The sequence below is a fragment of the Haplochromis burtoni genome, unplaced genomic scaffold, assembly GCF_018398535.1.
Source record: "Haplochromis burtoni strain Fernald_Lab_line unplaced genomic scaffold, NCSU_Asbu1 Contig_2, whole genome shotgun sequence".
Lineage (NCBI taxonomy): Eukaryota > Metazoa > Chordata > Actinopteri > Cichliformes > Cichlidae > Haplochromis > Haplochromis burtoni.
The window spans coordinates 1,348,750-1,367,162 of NW_024582363.1; the positions used below are offsets into that span (position 1 = coordinate 1,348,750).

General features: G+C 37.8%; 2 protein-coding genes and 1 long non-coding RNA gene across 8 annotated transcripts in view; 2 read left to right on the top strand and 1 right to left on the bottom strand.

Moving 5' to 3' along the window:
* The window catches only part of LOC102298890 (ATP-binding cassette sub-family C member 12), a 31,447-nt gene extending 15,220 nt beyond the window's left edge, over positions 1 to 16,227 (bottom strand). Inside the window, exons 1-2 of the mRNA XM_005913077.3 lie at positions 16,160 to 16,227; positions 7,740 to 7,831 (exon numbers count right to left, since the gene is read on the bottom strand). The gene's annotated coding sequence lies outside the window, so the exon portion shown is untranslated. The remainder of the gene's footprint in view (positions 1 to 7,739; positions 7,832 to 16,159) is intronic.
* Positions 599 to 9,528, top strand: LOC102298673. 6 transcript variants are annotated; one of them, XR_006053709.1, is made up of 11 exons: positions 599 to 1,269; positions 2,631 to 2,778; positions 3,533 to 3,769; positions 3,850 to 4,023; positions 4,237 to 4,422; positions 4,636 to 4,784; positions 5,314 to 5,462; positions 5,553 to 6,667; positions 6,842 to 6,935; positions 7,520 to 7,683; positions 7,759 to 9,528. It is a non-coding gene; the product is annotated as an uncharacterized LOC102298673 (long non-coding RNA). The 6 variants fall into 6 exon arrangements; XR_006053699.1 differs by having other exon boundaries at positions 599 to 1,730; positions 4,636 to 5,462; XR_006053702.1 differs by having other exon boundaries at positions 4,636 to 5,462; positions 7,378 to 7,683.
* The window catches only part of LOC102299196 (myocyte-specific enhancer factor 2A), a 49,794-nt gene continuing 42,712 nt past the window's right edge, over positions 11,332 to 18,413 (top strand). The window contains exon 1 of the mRNA XM_005913078.2: positions 11,332 to 11,468. The gene's annotated coding sequence lies outside the window, so the exon portion shown is untranslated. The remainder of the gene's footprint in view (positions 11,469 to 18,413) is intronic.

Genomic DNA, 18,413 nt, shown 5'->3' on the forward strand with positions numbered 1-18,413 from the left:
GCTTACGTGTAGGCAACCCCCCTGTTCTCAGAAGTGCTCACACACACACACACACACACACACACACACACACACACACACACACACACACACACAATCCCTTTGCACTCCCTACATGAAACGTCCCTCTTCTTTAACATTTCGGCTAACCTGGCCTCTTCCGCATCCGACGTATATCCCTGAATCGGTAATTCTACCTCCTCCTCCGGCCCGCACGAGCTGCGGCAGCAGAACTTGTGGTGACAAACATATCAGTAAGTTTTGCACATTTTGCTGCGTTCACTCGAAGGCTCCCCCCCTTTTTTTTCTCGGAATTTTCTGCACTCCCATTGCGTTTTTTTTTTTTTTTTTTTTTTTTTTAAATTTGGCCATTTGTCCAAATGCCACTCCTCTCCAACTCCGGCCAGCTCAAATTGATAACCTAGGTTAAAAAGGGGAGGGAGGGACAGACCGAGGAGGGCTGAGAGATTTCGTTCGATAAGCCCAATGTCCTTCAAGAAAATCAACCAATGGTACGTCGCGGTCGCAAAAAAAATTATAATATACTTTTTGGGGTAAATTATGATAGCCCTGGGCAGGCCCACAGGCGTACGCCAGATAGCTAGTCCAGACCTGGCTCACAGTATTAGTTCTCAATATCGCGTTAATTTGGATTTTTTAAATAATAGCCATTTGAAATGTCGTTTACTAGCTTTTGTATAAATTGAGAATGCGAATAAACTGACTATTCCAGAATTTCACTTTCACCTTTATTTTGAAATTGGGCCTTAAGTTCTCTTACCGTAATATTTAGGACACACACAACTCCAAACATGCACCCCCTGCACTGACTGTGCTTCTAAAACTGGAGGCTGGTTTGAGGAAATCCTCATCTGAACCCACCTGTGATGTCCAGTCCTGAGGCATAAGGGTCACAGGACAGACCAACCTCTCTGATAAGGTCTCAGGCAAACCAGATGTCGAAATATTTGCGCAGTGAAATTTGGCTACCTGTGGTAAGTAAGGAAAATATTAACCTGACAGCTTGAACATGTTGTTCCCGTGATACCTACCTACATCCATCTAGTGTCAAGCAGTTTTCCTTTTCTCATTCTTCCTAATCACCTCCTGGGCTCTATAGGCGTATTTTCTCTAGAGTTTTTGTTTTTTCAGGGAGCAGGTCAAGTTCCTGATAAATACCCCAAACTTTGAAAACGCCACCTACTGACCAATCATTTCTCAGGAAAGATGGCGTTAGCAGATAATCCTGAGGACCGCTGTGTGGAGATGGTAAGAAGGTATCTCTTTTTAACAAACTGTCTAAAACTGACGATTTGCGTGATTAGTAGAGAAAATTCAGATTCAGAAGAGAGAAATTTTTCCTTTATTTAGGTCTAAGTAAAATACTATTTTTAAAGTAGTTTAATTTGCTCTAGACCATTAAAAAATAATAAAAGAGCACAAGAGACTTCCTCCCGTGCCTAAGTGAAATAACAGTGTCACTGATTAGGCATTTACCCCATTTAGACATTGCTATCTCTGTTTCTGGGGTGGGCTGCAGCACCTCTGTTTCAGAAAGTTTATTGTTAAAGTCATATTTACTTGTTATTCCCAGTAAATATGCAGCTCTGGATCTGTCCCCGTTTGACAGTCATCCTCGATTGGGAAAAACCTGTTGTTACGTCCCCTGGCTAGTCTAGGGGGTTGAAGGGACGAACATAAAGGTGGATAGAGAAGGAGGAGCCAAGATGGTAAGTGTAGAAGGTCTATTTAATGCTGGTGATGAGATTTGGGTTCAGACTGAGGTATAACTTCAGGGAGAGCCAAGGCCAACATAACAAACAAAACATCCCTGATGTAGAAATAAAAGAAACTTACCTAACTCCAAAGAAATAAAATATACAACCTATAACCATAACCTACCTAACAACACAAACAGGAGAAAACAGGGTGTCAAAGCAAAAGGCAGCTCTCCCCTACAAGCAGTCTGAACATGAAAAACAACAATGCTCATACAAGTTACAAAGGCATGCAAGCCTGCACAGGTATGACAACCAAAATGGCCAGAGGGCACAGAAGCACAGCTCCACAGGCATTAAGTAGTGCTCTGCTGATTACCAATTAGCCGGACTCTGCGCAGCATCCAATCAGGACAGAGGAGGTGGAGCCTAGACACAACAAAGGGTTAGTAGGGAGAAGAGACATCCTCCTGGGGGATGTAACACCTGTAATAACCAGCGTCTCATGTTCTTGTTGGCATAAGTGAAGCCACACAATAAAAAGATGCACCCAGTATGTCAAACTTGATTCTTATGACTGGCGTAGACTTGCAAGTTGAGTTAAACATATTCAAAAAAGCCTACTTTCACTAAAAGACTTGTGCTGTAGTTACTATATCGACCCTCACACTATCTCCTTCAGATGTTGCTGACGTTGGTACGCAAAGGTCTCTGATTCCCATTTCTTTACACTCATTTATCATATACTGTATTACTAATGCATAATAGACCTAGTTTATGAAATTTGTATTTGAGCCAAAGATTCATCAAAAATTTGACTATACTGTCCACATCAAATGTAGGATGTTTTAATCATGGAAAAAGACTTGATTTGTTGTTAAAATGAGACCACTGAGTGTGAGTGTCTGACAGGTTTCAGAGACTCTGGAAGGAAGAAGTGGCAAAGAGAGGCCCGGAGAAGGCCTCGCTAGTTTGTGTGGCCCTGCGCTTTCTGAGAACCAGGCTGATTCGGTCGACTGCTGTTTCCGTCTTTGTGGCATTGTCATTATTTCTCGGGCCTGTGAGTTATCTGTCTTACAATATATAATACACTGCTCCAAAAAATGAAGGAGACTTTTATAATTAGAGTATAACGTCAACTAGGATAAAGCTCTGGGATATTTATCTAGACAGTTAAGTAGCAGAGGGGGTTATTCATCACTTTCAACTGCTTTGGTATTAATGAAGTCAACAACAGGTGGACCAGAGGGGGGAAATGAGAAACAAGAATGGTTCTACAGGTGACATTTTCACTGAAATCTTTTCCCTAATCTGTTCTGACTGATTTTTTTTTTTTTTTAAATTCACCAACTTTGCTAGGTTCAATCTCACTACTGGTAGCATGAGGCAGTATGTGGACACTAAAGAGGTTACACAGGTAGTCCAACTCCTCGATGATGGCACATCAGTATGTGCCTTTGTCAGGTTTGCTCTCCCAACACAAATAAAACCATCTAAGCAATTAAAGAAAAAAATATCACCTTAACAGGATATAGCTATATGGAACTGACAAATTACATTAGTTGGAGAAGTTACCAAGAGTGGCATGGGGTGCATGCTTTTATTTTAAGCAGAAAAAACCCCCAAAATTGCACATTTTCATTATAAAGCTAAAATTATAGAGCTAAAAAGCCAAAGCCCCCTCTCTGCTACAGTTTGACATTAATAACACCCCAATCGTGTGAGTTTTACACCCACCCTAACTATGCACCAAGCTGCAGTTTAAATGATTCCTGCTCTTTAAGTAACTCAATCCTTTCTTTCTGGCCTTTCAGACTGTTTTGGTTTATCACATTTTAAACTGTATTGGAGACCCAGGACAGTCTGGACTTTTGAGTTGTGTTGGTTTGGCCTTCGCTCTGTGTTTCACAGAGTTAAGCAAAGTATGGCTAGCCGCCCTGCAGTGTGCAATAAACCTGCGTTCAGCAGTCAGACTGAAAGGAGCATTCTCATCAGTTGGTTTTCAGAAGGTCATGTCTCTGCAGATACAAAGGACCATTTCAAACGGAGAGGTATTTGTATCATCTTATTTCAGTTCACAGGTGAATGGAAAACTTAAATGTTAATTTTTTTTCTCTGCTCTTTCATCTAGATAGTTAACATTTTGACCAATGATTGCCACAGAGTTTTTGAGGCAGTAACGTTTGGGTGCTTAGCGCTATCTGTTCCTGTTGTCTATCTTGTGTGCGCTAGCTACGCCTGCTATATTCTTGGCTACACAGCACTGATTGGAGTCTTTATTGAAGTTTTCATCATGTTTTCACAGGTATGTACATATTTCTTAGACTGAAATAGTATTATTATAAAGAGTGAAAAAGAGACAAACAGTATTTAAATGGCTCTGATTTTGGAACAACAGTGTCCAAAATGGTTGAGAAATTTTAAAATGTAAATAAAAACCAAATGCACTGGTTATTCATTTGAAATGTCATTTTTCATTTGAAGCATGTTGTGTTTTTTGGTTATTTATTTATTACAGGCTAATTCTAAAATTGATGCCAGCCACATGTTCCAAAAGACTGGGAAAAAAGCTGTGTAATGCTGCAAACTGGGGATTAGCAGCAATACCACAATCGAGGGGGGCCCTTCTGTAGGTGTGACCCTAGTCTGCATGGTCCTGGTCTGGCTGTGGCTCAGATACATGTCTATTGTTTATGGATCATTGGTTGGTTTTCATACAAATGCTATTTTCTCACCTATAATTTTCTCCTTATTCTTTTCGTTTTACTGCCAGTATTCTTTAACCAAGTTTAACACGATTTTAAACTGCAAAATTAGAAAACAATAACTTGTATTTAATTCAACTGTATATTTAAAATGTTGCTGTCTTATTGCTTGTTTTCAATAGCCACTAATATATTATGTTTGTGGTGTTTAGCTAATTTTCTGGTGTGCTCATGAAAAAAAAGAAGTTGAAGGCTGTAGCGATAAAAGATGGCAGAATTCGGTGAATGGGTGAGATTCTCAACAACATTAAACTTATCAAGATGTACGCCTGGGAAGACTGTTTTGAGAAGAAGATTAAGGGTAAGTTAAGTAGCTGTATGTTGGCCAACAGAATTATGTTATGTGTATATAAATAAAGAATTGACACATGTGTAGTCGTGCTGCCAGAACCTCCACAGAATAGGGGCGAGACTGCTGTCACACCCACATAGGAATGTTCCCCATTTAGAGCCCCAAAAAACACATTTAGGCTTTAGTAGTGTTCTTGTCTCACCAATACATGCTCTCAGCATATATTTATTATTTATTTTTACCCATTTTCTATTTGTCAATCTCTCTTCATTAGAAGTTTGAGCAATCTTCAGTATTGGAAATGTTTTGTTTATGAAATAACTGGAAAAATGCACAGATTTTGATTTCTGTTGTGTTCTCTTACCAGCCTTGCATAAGAGGATTCAGTGTGATTGTTTTCCCCATCTTTAAACATTATAAGGAACTATGCCTTTATTTGTCTGTAATTTTTAACATGAATGTTCAACTCTAGCAGAATTGGTCAGAGCAAAAAATATTATTGAAGGTAAAGAGAACTGGCAAACTTTTTCTCTCACAGGATTTAGAAAAAAGAAAAAGGAACAACTAAAGTTGGTGGGTTACATCCAGGCTACTAATTGTACCACTACCCTAATCTCTGCCACCTTTGCCACCGTTCTGACCCTCTTTATACACACTGTGATAGGCTTGCCACTTTGTGCAGCTAGTGTGAGTACCACAGAAGTACTGCAGTAATGACAAATTTTAAATGTGGTTTACCACAAATTGAAATTTTCCTGTATTTTTCTTTATTTCCAGGCCTTTACCACTTTTGCCATCTTCAACTTCATGAGTTACTGCATTGCTCTTATGTTTATGTCTGTGAAGTGGATAATTGAAGCTGGAGTGTCACTAAAATGATTAAGGGTAGATATACTGTAAAGGCTTGCTTTTCCTCCTCCCAGAGGGAGGGCGTGTGTATGGGTTCTGTTTGTCAGTTACTTAGCAGTCTAGCAGTTTTAAATTTATCGTTTTCAAATTTTGTGTGATGTTAGATCTTAATAAGAGCTTAAGCATATTTAATTTTGGTGATAATTGGGTCAAGGTTGCTCACACCTACTGTTAAAATTGGTAAAAACTTTATATTACCCAGAATTTTTTATGGACTGTCTTCAAAGCTTCATAAAAATACACTACACCTTTGGGGACTTGAGTAACTATATTGGTTAAACAATGTTGACTTTGACCTCCCAGAAATCATATGGAGTAATATATAAAAAGTGCACTCTCGCTCACCTTCAACTTTAATTTATTCTGCACATTTTGACTGCTTTGTCCCCCTCCCTGGATCAATTGTTCTCACACTTTGTTCATCAGCAGTCTTCAGAGTCCACTGAAGGTTGTTCCCTATGAGCAAAGTATAGTGTGCATTGGCTTTCATCAGGAATTGAAAGAGTCTGCTGAAAGGGAATTTCAGGTGGCCAGAGCAGGGCTTCTAGGGACTAATCTAAAAGCAGTCATACTTGAAGCGGTGCAGCCTTCCCTGAAAAGGCCACCTTCAAGAAATATAAACCTGTTTAGGTTTTAGCTTTGCTTTTATCGGCAGTCTTGGAACTTCTTGGTCACACCTGGTATATAATCTAAATAAATCACTGTGCTGTGATTGTTGAAACTTAAACTTAATGGTATTGTTTTAATCACAAATTGTGAACCATTTTGGTAAGTCACTCCACTTCAGATGCAACAAGAGTGTTTGGGGGGGGGCATTTCTCACAGTTGTCTTAACTTGTGTCTTTTAGTATTTGGAGTTCTGTGATGGCATCTTGGTTCTGGAGGATGGTGAGGTTCAGGAGGCTGGAAACCATCAAGCCCTGATGAATGCAAATGGGTGCTATGCTCAACTCATCAGCAATTACCAGATGGAAGAGTCTCAAGTAAGGATTTCACACAAACTGCAGTACAAATGTTTGTAGCTCTGTTACTCTTACTGTTCAGTTAGCTCAAAAGCCTTAGTATCAGTTCTTTGTTGCTTTGAATTCACTGAGTTCTGTAAGCTTTATTATGTTAAGTATGCAGACCTAACTGTGAAACTGTTGTTCTCTTTTCAGAAGCAGATGGAAGATGAAGTGATGTCCCTGGATCCTGCCAACTTGAATGAATCTGAGCTCAGACCTGGTGAAGATGTTGGAATGATGAACAACGGTATAAAAAACATGAGCATGAAATTATTATTATTATTATTATTATTATTATTATTATTATTATTATTATATGATTTGTAATGCACTATTTAATTCATGGTGAACTATGAAGACACATGTAAGAAATATTTGGAATAACAGATGTTATGGGACAGGTGCACCATTGTGGCACATTTCTCAAAGTCCATGTGTGACAGTGTCTGTGCCTTCAATCTAGCTGTCATGATATGACTCTGTTAGCTACTTTAACTTTTATTGATGTCTTAGAACTTAGAAAATAACTGCATTTTGTGCAGGTTTATGTTCATATTGGAAGAGAGATATCAGGTGAAACTGAAGAGCTTAAAAAGTTGTGCTGTCCGAGTATAGTGTTCATTGATTGTTTTTATAATCTCTAAAATATCTATAATCTGACCATATATCTATCTTTATCAACTCTCTAGAGATACAACTGTATACCCCAAAACTTGGATCCGTTCAATAAGTACACTGATGAGGAGATCTGGAGAGAAGTTGTTTCTTTCCATGTGCTCCTCCTTAAATCAGTACTTTCCTGCAGTAACAGAGGCTCATATTGTCTGATAGATCATTCTTTTGGATGAAGCCACAGCCTCCACAGATCCAGAAACAGATGCTCTGATCCAAAAGACAGTCAAAGAGGCCTTTCAAGACAGCACTGTGCTCACCTAGCACATCGCATCAACACAGTGATGAATGCAGATCGTATTCTAGTCATGAACAATGGACAGGTAACAAAGACGGTTAGACAAAACTAATCCGTATATGATCTTCAGCCTCAACTTACCAAGTGTTCTCTTTGACAGGTGGCAGAATTGGACCACTCAGATGTCCTGAACCAAAGGCCAGAGTCTCTGTTCTCTTCTCTCCTGGCTGCTTCTAAAACAATGAAGAGATGAACTGGTGTGAAGCTGTGATATCAAATAAGCACAGTAATCCCTGTAATTTAATACATTTACACAACATATTTTAATGTTAATGAAAAGGCAGTGTAACCTTTTTATAATTTTGATCAGTCACAAACATATTGGAGTATGTCGACCTGTCCCTCACACTTGGCTGCTATTTAGTTTTCGCTTGTTTGGTTCTCTGTTTTATTAGGTTTAAGCAGCAAAGCTTTTTTAAGCTTGATCATCAAGCTAACCATTAGGTTCAGGTTTAGGTTAAAATGTACTTTCACAGTATAAAACATCACAGCATTCCCCATTAGTATTCACATGCACTGTACACAGTTGTCTGATGTCTCTGAAATAATATTGCTCTGTTTATTACCAATAACTACTGATGATGCTGCCCTATTTTAAATGACAAGAAGGCAGAGGAGGGTACACAATGGTGAGAAATGATGAACATTCACTTATCAGTATTTTATTATTTCTCTATTTAGATAAGCAGGATGTGTTTTTGTTTTTCAACCTCGAAGTTTTTATAAATAGTGCATTTTACTTTTTACTTAAATGCATGTTAAATGTTTCATGGCTTTAAATAGAAGTGAACACGAGTTTTTTTTAATGTAAGTTTTAAATCTATTGTGTAAGTAGGGACAACTCACTTAAAAAAAAAAAAAACATGGTGAGGGCTAACCTAATAGTTACGTAGGTTTTTAGGTTTAATTTAAAAATGTAATTAGTTGATGTAGTAGCAGACAAGCTCACAAGAACCTTAAAAGAACCTTTTGATGGGCGTATAAAAAGTTTTTTTTTCTTATTTTAAATAAATTTCAGCTGTTAACTGGTTAAAAAGTGCCACAAACTGACCCACATTAAGAGGATGTGTAGCAGGTGAAACTGCTGTAAACTAGGGGCAAAATGTTTACTGCCACACATATTAATAGATGCCTTTTCTTAAAATTGAAGAGCTTAAAAATCATTCATTTTAATAGAGGGTTATTTGGAACTTTGAGTTGTATGTTGTTGGAAAATGTATGAAAAATGAAATTATAATTAATAAAAAGTCATCAAAACTTGTCTTTCAATTAAGCAGAGGTCATATGGTTATAAAGAAGTAAAACTTCAGTGAAAGAAGCTCGAGTCAAGTGCACTTCAGCTGTCATGTGGGGTAAGGACACACGAGGGCACTACAGGCTTCTATACTCGTATCCTTGAAGGACTGGGTTTCATTTTTAATATGACCGATCCTCCCTTGGCACAGACACATGTTCTCAAAGAAATGCTCTGTGAGGTTACCTTTTACTCACTGAACTTTAAATAACTCATCTCTCTGAAGAGAAACTACAAGCCTCTAAATATATAATAATGTATGGTTCAGTTAAACGGTACGAGTCTTTTTACATCACTTAATTGTAAATATCCACACCTGCTGAACAGATTAGACTGGGCTTAATAATTCATTGCAAGTTGTTGCATTAATATTGGTTTAAAAAATAATTTGGTTTTCCCAAGCTACATGGGAAAATATGCCATTTTATTAAAACTAGGAGAGGTTTTCTTTTTCTAATCAGTGATTGTATAGAATTCTTCTAAAGTTTTCTACAGTCATTATTTCTAATACTACAGGTGTTTAGATTCATCTGAAGTCAATTATAATTGTTTATAAATAAAATTTATACAGCAAAACTCTTTTTGTTATCGTCTTTTGTTTTGTTTGCAGCATCCAGGATCTTGTCTTATCTGATCATATGTAAAGCTTGCTTCAGTCTTTTACTAGTAAAGAATCACGACTTGCATGAGAGAAACTGAAACATCAGATTAGCAATGAAATAGTTTTTGAGGTATACGGACAAGTATTGTACTTCAGAAAAGTATTCTACAAATGTAAAGAATTTTTTATCTTTACATTTGTGCAGAATAAACTGAAGGTTGAATTGCACAGAAGGCACTGAAGGAAAAAATATACTGGTGGCAGCTCAGTCAGCACAAGGCCTGCTGTGTGTCCTCAGGCGTGACTTCTGTGTGCTGCTTTAATGTAACTAAACTGAACTTGTAACATATAACAATAGAAGAGAGAAGCATGACATGCTCACAGTTTATTTACCCTTATGCAAGTCAGGTCTATCTTGGAGTTTGAATGATTTGGTTTATGTTTCTTAACAATTAAAAATTTCCATGCAGAGAAATCTCCAGTGGTCTTCAGGCAGCATCTAAAGATTTCAGCTGGGTGCTCAAAGCTTCACCAGCAGTGTTGTTGAAGGAGGAATGTAACACTGAATGTTCTGCTTCGAGCAGATCTTCTCAGCTGCCTTAGAAATTTAAACCAGTGACCTCACAGTCACAAGCTTTCTCACCCCTCCTTGAGGCACAGGCTAAATTAAAATATCAATGGATCAATTATTATACTGGGTCTGTGTTTGGGTGAGTGCCGACTCACATGCTGTGTTTTCTGCCTAAAAAGTCTTATGTCTGCATTTTTTAATATCTTGATCTCCTGTTTTTGAAAGATTGCATCTGTGATTTAAACTAATGAAGTACTAGATTGAATACACCCATGTACAGATGAAATATCGGGGCCTGGGCACCAACATGAACACCCAGCTCTCCCACAGTGAAGAGTCACTGAAATGAAAATAATAATAATGGATTGGATTTATATAGCGCTTTTCAAGGCACCCAAAGTGCTTTACAATACCACTATTCATACAAACATACAAAATTACAGAAGAAGACAAAAAGTGATGACAGAATGTTTTGTATGTTTTTGTGGATGTTTCATACTTCTTTAGTATTTGTATATTTTGCATGGGTTGTGTGGTCTTGTATACTGAGTTGGTCTTTTTGCAGCCATATCTAGTGTAGTTGTGCCTTTATTGTAAGTTTGTGCCATATTTCTGTAGTTTTGCTTCATTTGGAGTCATTTTGCATCTCCTCTGTATCTTTTTTTGCTGTTATTTTTGTCATTTTTAGTGGCCAATTTGCTGCTGCTTTTGGTTGTTTTGCCCTTTAATGTAATAATGCAATAGTTTGTCTCTAATTGTTGGAGTTATTTGTGTGTTTTTTCACATTACAGTGGCCATTTTGTTTCTGTTTGTGATTGCTTTAGGTGTGTACCAATTTGTGTGTGTGTGTTTTTTTGTTGTTGTTGTTGTTGTCATTTTTAAGTAATCATCTCTTTATTTTTTGTCTTTTTTATTTATTTGAATGTTGTTGTTTTTTTGGGTGGGGTGTAGTGTGTCTCAGAGTTGAAGGTCAGCTAACCCTTTGTGCCCCTTATCCATCAAAGAATATCTAGATTGTTTTCTGAAGCGTTGTTTTATTCGTTAGCGAGCTACTTACACTGACACGTTTAAAGTATAAATGTGAACTTATTTACAGCCCTGTTTCAGACACGTACACACTGCAGTACAAATCGTGTATGCCTGTCAGTGTGAGTGTGTCGGAAGATCCAAGCACACACGTACAGACGCTGCTATACACACACTCCAGTGGGAGGAGCCAAACCTCTCGCAGCTCCGAGTTTGTCAGTTTCCTAAATATAGCGGACAGGATCTGTCCGTGTCTTTCAGCCGGAGACACTTTGATAAAAAGCCCGTATTTACAGAAGCACCGGGAGGCCAGCGGGGGTAAGTGGAGTAAACATGTGTCTTTGTATGTGAAAGTGTGCTGACTGTGTTCTGTGCTTTGGAGACTGAAAGGGAGGGGAACCACGACCCTTCTTGAAGTGCTGCGATCTTCTTTCAGTGTTTGAATTTCTTCCAAAACTGCCTTAAATGTTGCTTCTGCACTGCTTCATCTCTGTCTAGGCTATATTTGGTAACGGTTCGTGCTTGTTGTGATCTCATGCCTGAGTGTCGCTTACTGTGAATACTGTACGCGGAGGCTACTGTACATGTTGTGATAAGTGGTCTGAGTGAGAGCTGCATAAAACTTTGATTGGATTGGACTATCTTTGACAAAGCGTTGCCTTTTCTGCGTATCTCGCTTCGAATATCGCAAAACCTGAGGTGTCCTGAACAACGTGTGTTATTTCCTACAGGTACACAACACCCAAAACTATAACCATAATAGGAGTGAATTATACTAGTTTAAATAGTTTTAAGCCAAACTATCCAGTAGTCTAAAGCAAAAAAAAAAAAGAAGAAGAAGAAGAAGAAGAAGAAGAAGAAGAAGAAGTCCAAACCATAATTTGTTTAAAAACTAGTTGAAGCAGTGGCATGATTGAAGAGTTATTACAACTCATCACAAAATATCTGCTGGAAGATTTCAAAGTACACGCTGCTGGAGGTCCTGTGACGACCAGTACACATAGCTGGGGAACAACAATCAAAAATCATAGATGTATGTCAATAAAATAGAAAATTTAACATTACGTTTTTCAAAAAGGTTTTCGACTCTCTGAACCTGACACATTACGCTTAAGTATTTTACCTAAAGGGGAAATGCTGCTTTAATCCTTATTTTACTGCACATGCTCATGTTGACCCTTCTCATATTGCCAGATTTGAGAAGTTGTCGCTTTCAGTCAAAACCGAAAAATTACGTTGCTTAGTAGGTTTATGATTTACTTTCAGAACCACCACACATCAAGAGGTGCTGCTCACAAGAACTGGGTGCTGGCTTCCCAATTATGACGAATCAGGAGAATAAAAGGCTTTTAGGAGCAACAGAACAAGCAATGTGAATTAAAAAAAGAATCTTTAAAGCTTTCAATGATGCAAACCTACACATATAGCACCCTAATAAAAATGTATAGCTTTACATGATATGTCTATTAAAATAGAGTAAACTTCAAATCAGGCTTGAAACTCTCTTATATCTGTTATTACAACCCTAGTGCTAGAACACCTCCGTCTTACTTCATTCATTCCAAGAAGTGTGGCAATCATTTCAACTAGAGATATGTCATGTAGGAAATAAAGCAACATGTGAGACTGTAGCCTGTAGACGTCTTAGGGGGGGTCTCTCTCTCTCTCTCTCTCTCTCTCTCTCTCTCTCAACATACAATTGGAAACAAACAATATAATGAAACGTCATGAAATAAACAGTTATGACATAATACAGAACTGTTTTTGTTCGTTTGTTTGCAGTACCGAGATTATCCACTAGGAGGAATTTATTAGCAAGGCTGAGTGGTGGGGCATATGCAATTATTTGAATACATCCATACCAGTCATTTCCTGTCCTCTTCCTCTCACCCCAACCAGTTGCAGTAGATAGCCGACCCCCCTGAGCCTGGTTCTGCATGAGGTTTCTTCCTGTTAAAAAGGAAGTTTTTCCTTCCTACTGTCACTAAAGCATTTAAAAGCACTCAAAGCTTAAAGGGGGTCATATGATTGTTGGTGTTTTCTTTGTTTTCTTTGTATTATTGTAGGGTCTTTCCCTTACAATATAAAGTGCCTTGGGACAACTGTTGTTGTGATTTGGCACTATATAAGTTAATCGAATTAATACATACTTTACTTACTTTTCATTTTTATATGTATTTTCATATATTTTATTGAAACCACACAAAATAAACCTCTGTTTTAAAAATTATTTTTACTGTAGGCATCACACATTTGCACAAAAGCAAAGTCAATCTTCTTCGGTTTTTAGAAAACAGTCTGCTATTTAGAAAGCAGCATGTCACTTAAATCAGTCTCTCCAAGAAGACAGAGAATGACAGAGTTCAGTCTCCAGTTGTGTGATTTCTATTAAACAGGCTGTGGTTATTTTATTGGTGTCTGTTACTTGATAAAACAGCTAGCTCATCAAATCACTGCTTATTGCTGAGATAAGGGATAAGTACTGACTAACTCATAAAGTTTAAAAACATGGTTTCCCTCACTTTGTTGTAAAGTTGTTTTTAAAGGATATATGAAGATTATTTAATTTGCTAACCTAAACTTGAAGTGTGGTGTGTTTTTAGTTCAATTCTACTTGGTAAAAGAATGATTTTGTTAAGGGTGGTGTCACTGATGCTGGGTTAATCATTTCTTTGATAGTCTAACTGTGGCACTATAAGGAGCACTGTGGAGTGTGTCAGCATTTAATTGCTAAACTCGTAATACAGCACTTTTCCTTTGATAAACATGAGAAGGGAAAAACAGCGACATAATATAATGTCTGTGGGAAACACCTAAAAACCTTTTAAATGTGTTGGCTTATAAGAAAGACCAATCCACCTTTTTTTTTTTTTTTTTTACACATCTTATTGAAAGGCAGATTGTTAATAGACAGAAGTTATTGGCTCTGTAGTTCAGGCATTCATCCTTGTCCCTGCTGCCTCATTCCTGCTCTTTGTTTTCATATTTCATTAGCAGGGCGAGCAGCATGTACCATCAGCTTCAATTATCCTCCCTGTCAGCGGACCGGCAGGGCCTGTCTGCTGGCTTTAGTGATTACAGGCTTCAGGGGACAGGTAATCAGGTCATGGTTACACTGTCACCCTGTCAGACTGCTGAGACCACGGGGAGCAAATGGGATGAAAGAACTCTACCATCTTCAGTCAGTTAAGGCTAGATATTGATAGTGTATATAACCCGAATACTGTCTGGCATCATTTTGGTGCAGTATCACATAGTGTATTTAGTGTATATTTTCTTTCCATTAAACATGGTTGAAACTCTGATGGCATCTCCCTGGTCAAAACTATTCATGTGAGAATGCCAAAAAAAAAAAAAAAGACCATAAGCGAACAAATGTCAGTGTTGTATCCATGTAGCATAGACGTTGAGTCAGACAATTTCTTTAAAAAGTGAGAAAGATAGATTAGATGACTGCAAAGAAGGGACCCAAAATCCTTTTTCCATGATGACTAGAGAACATGAAAAGATCACTACCTGATGGTTCTTCAGCATTGAAATGTTTTTTGGGTTCTTCTAAGAGTTTCGTTCAGTTTTCCGCAAAGAGCTTTCAAGGCATACTGTACAGGACTTGCTAAACACCAGATGGAAGCTGGTGATCATATCATAGCTGAAAAAATTCTTAGAGACCAAAAAATGTGGTGTCCCTCAGTTTCTTGACTCCAAGTTACCCTTAATGTTTAACATCAGCCACATGAGTTTAAAGTTGCTCCCTGTTTTTTTTGCACAGGTTCAGGTTATCTGAATGGCTTAATAGCTGTTATCCAGGGTTTAAAGTAAAGCAGTGTATTGGGACTTGATGGGAAGTAGTGCATTCTTAAAAACACATCATATGTTATGATGGGTTTCACACGGGAATGTTCTCATCACCCAGTTGCATTGCATAGTGGTTTCATGCACATCCTGATCTGATTATTTTAAATCTGATTAAAATACATGTTGCTAGTGCTTATGTTTAAAAGAATATAATATCCCTTGATACTTATGTCAGCCCATTTGGAGAACATGGACCCTGCCTTTCATCATTGTTTAACTTAAAATCTGCTTTAATGCAGCCCACAGTGCTGCTTCTAAAATCCATTAAACAGACTATGAACATGTGGATATCCTAGCAGAAATGATAGACATTATTACTGTGTCTGCCAAAATAAAATCGGAACTCACCCCCCCAAAATATCTAAGTGTTTTATAAAGAATGATGCAAGGGTTGAAGATGTTACTAGGGTGTGTCCAGTACATGCAGAAGAAATTCAGCACCATCATATTTTCTTGATTTATACCAATGCTTCTATAAATTTACACCTAATACAAAAGACTGTTGAAGCCTAACAGTCATTTATTTACTTAGATATTATTCAATATGTGCATACAGCCTGTGTGACACTTGCAGGGCACAGTCCCAGATTTTGCTGATTTTACATTTATCATTGAGCTACCCAGGGTAAGTATGTAACCAATGATAAACATATAAAACATAATTTCCCAGAAAATAAATTAATTTATCTGACAATGTGTGTTTTCAAATATTTGGAGGGGAGTTATATGTAAGCTACATCTAAAGGCATGCAGCTGTCATCACTGGTACTCCAGCTTCAAGTACTTTTTAGCTACAGTACCACGATGCTGCTTGACTCAGCTGTCATGATGGTATTTGCTAGCCTTGCATTGCTATACAAATGTAATTAGTTTATAACATGTCAGTTCAGTTGTGATTTCTAAGACACATTATCACTGGGCACAGATCAAAGCACCTCTGGAAACGATTGGACGATTAAAACCAATCAGAGCAAAAAAATGGGATGTATTGCTAATGGATGGAAAAATGTCATTTTCATCAAACCCGCCCCTTGTTGGATTAACAGTTGTCTCAATGCCAACCAGGCTTGGAACAGTGACTTTCCACATTCATATTATTCCCAGGCTAGGTCTTGGCCATTCATGCACATTGTCTAGTATTCAGTGTGACTCACCACAGACCAGGGTTGGGGAACTCCGGTGTCCTGCAGATTTGCAGATTTTAGTTGTGTCCTTGATCCAACACAGCTGATTTAAATGGCTGAATTACCTCCTTGACATGTCTTGAAGTTCTCCAGAGGTTTGTTAATGAACTAATCATTTGATTCAGGTGTGTTGACCAAGGGTGATATCTAAAACCTGCAGGACACCGGCCCTTGAGGCCTGGAGTTTCCCACCCCTGCCCTAGACCATGCTGTGTTTATTTTATTTATTTTTTTTTTGGTGTAAATCTTTCTCAGTTGAAGGTAAACTTTAAATTTCATTTTAATACTATCGACCTTTACTATTCTATCAGATTAAAACACCAAAGAATTGAAGAATTATAAATCAGTTTTGCAACAGGAAGCATACAAAACCAATATTGGTTGTATAACACGTTGGGTAAATCATTTAATAGTATAATGTTAAACAAACCTGTGATTTCTCATGAGAAGTGAGGAAATATCCTTTTTTGACATTTTGATGTAAATGAAGATGTGGATATAAAACCTGTTAGCAATAACATGACAGTCTTTAATCTTGTATCCACTCTGTCAGTTAGGTTTCTTTGTGTGACTGCACCGAGTCCATGTGTTCCCAAGTGGTATTTCCTTCCCCTCCTAGTTTCTCTAATGATAGAATATTTGGGGCCTTGTGGTAAACAGAAATAGCAACACTTCTGAGGGACAGGCTTCTCTTTTTGCACCACATGCTGAAGAAATAGAGGCTGCACTGTATGCATTTGTGTGTGTGTGTGTGTGTGTGTGTGTGTGTGTTTTTTTATTGAAAAGCTATTTTAAGTTATCCGTGACTGACTGATTTGAGTTTTTCTTTCCTAGTCAATTAGATGACTTGCTTTAGTGAATCCAAGCTAAATCACGTAGCTTTAATGTGGATAAATGCGTTGAACCTGATGAGCTTGATGACGACTCCCTAAACGTTATGCATTTTGTATCACGCAAAGAAGAAAAGATGAAAGCTCTAGTTGATAATTCTTGCCGTAGAAGCATTCAGCAGATTGACTTCATAACTCTCAGAGAGTTATGACCCATTTCAGCAAAAAAAAACAGTCTAAATGAGAGAAGTGCTCTCAAGATTTCCTCTCCAGAACAAACTGACTGGACTGCATTTACAAAGCACTCGTCTAGCTTTAATAAGAACTTTACACTACAAACCATGCTCGCCCATTTGCACAATGCTTTCTATACTACACATTTAGCACTTTTTCCTATTATATTCACACACTGTCACATTGGGGTTCGTTTTAAGGTTCAGTATCTTGCAAAACGACACTTGAGCATGCAGACATTCATTCAGAAAAAAAATGTAAATAATGGTTTCATAAATTAATTGATATGTGTAGTTATTTAGATTTAGCACACCGGTAATAGCCAATAACTGAACAGTCACTATCAGCAGTTTTACCAAGAGGTGCATCACTATTATTGGAGGCACCATACACAAAGTAAAGGCAGTGCCAAATTGCAGCACTTCAGCTCCTGTCATCCAATCAATATACTTTGAGCTTCAATGCACCATCTATTGACCTCTCCACATCTTCGTTTACTAGTCTGCTAACATCTTATTTCATTGTAGAGCTCTGAAGTTCATGAATTGAATACTTATTGTAACAAAAAAGTGACACAAACCTAACCTTTCTAAATCTTTTGACTGTGCCACCTTCTCTGTATCCATTCCTTCTCCTTTCACTTGCCATACCAAACACTTCTAGTTTCTATCTGACACTTTAGACTTAAATCAAAGAATTCACTCTGGCCACTCTTGTAGTGTCGTGTAAGGATGATGACAAAAAAACTAAAAAAAATTCTTTGTCTTTGACTGTTTGAAACGCCAATTGAGAAACATTTTGTTGATTCACCCATCCACCCTCCACACTGCCGTATGACCTGGCTTCCTAAGTTTGCTCCTGTCATAATTACTTTGGCCATCAGAGGGCTGTGTCACATGTTTTGAGGTTAGTGATGCTGTTGTTCATTTGAGCAACTGAAAGGTTCTGTCAGTTCACTTGCTTGTATTGCAGTGACTGATGATTATTAAGATGTATTTGGGCGTTGAGGGTTTGAAATGGTGATATTAGTTAATTAAAATGGACTACAGTGAGCCTGGCTTGTGACAGGTGAGCACATTAAAATACTTATTTGATTATGTATCTCTGCTTGTCCTGATTCAAATTACTTTCCGGCAGCGCTGAAGGGTCAAGGGAAATAT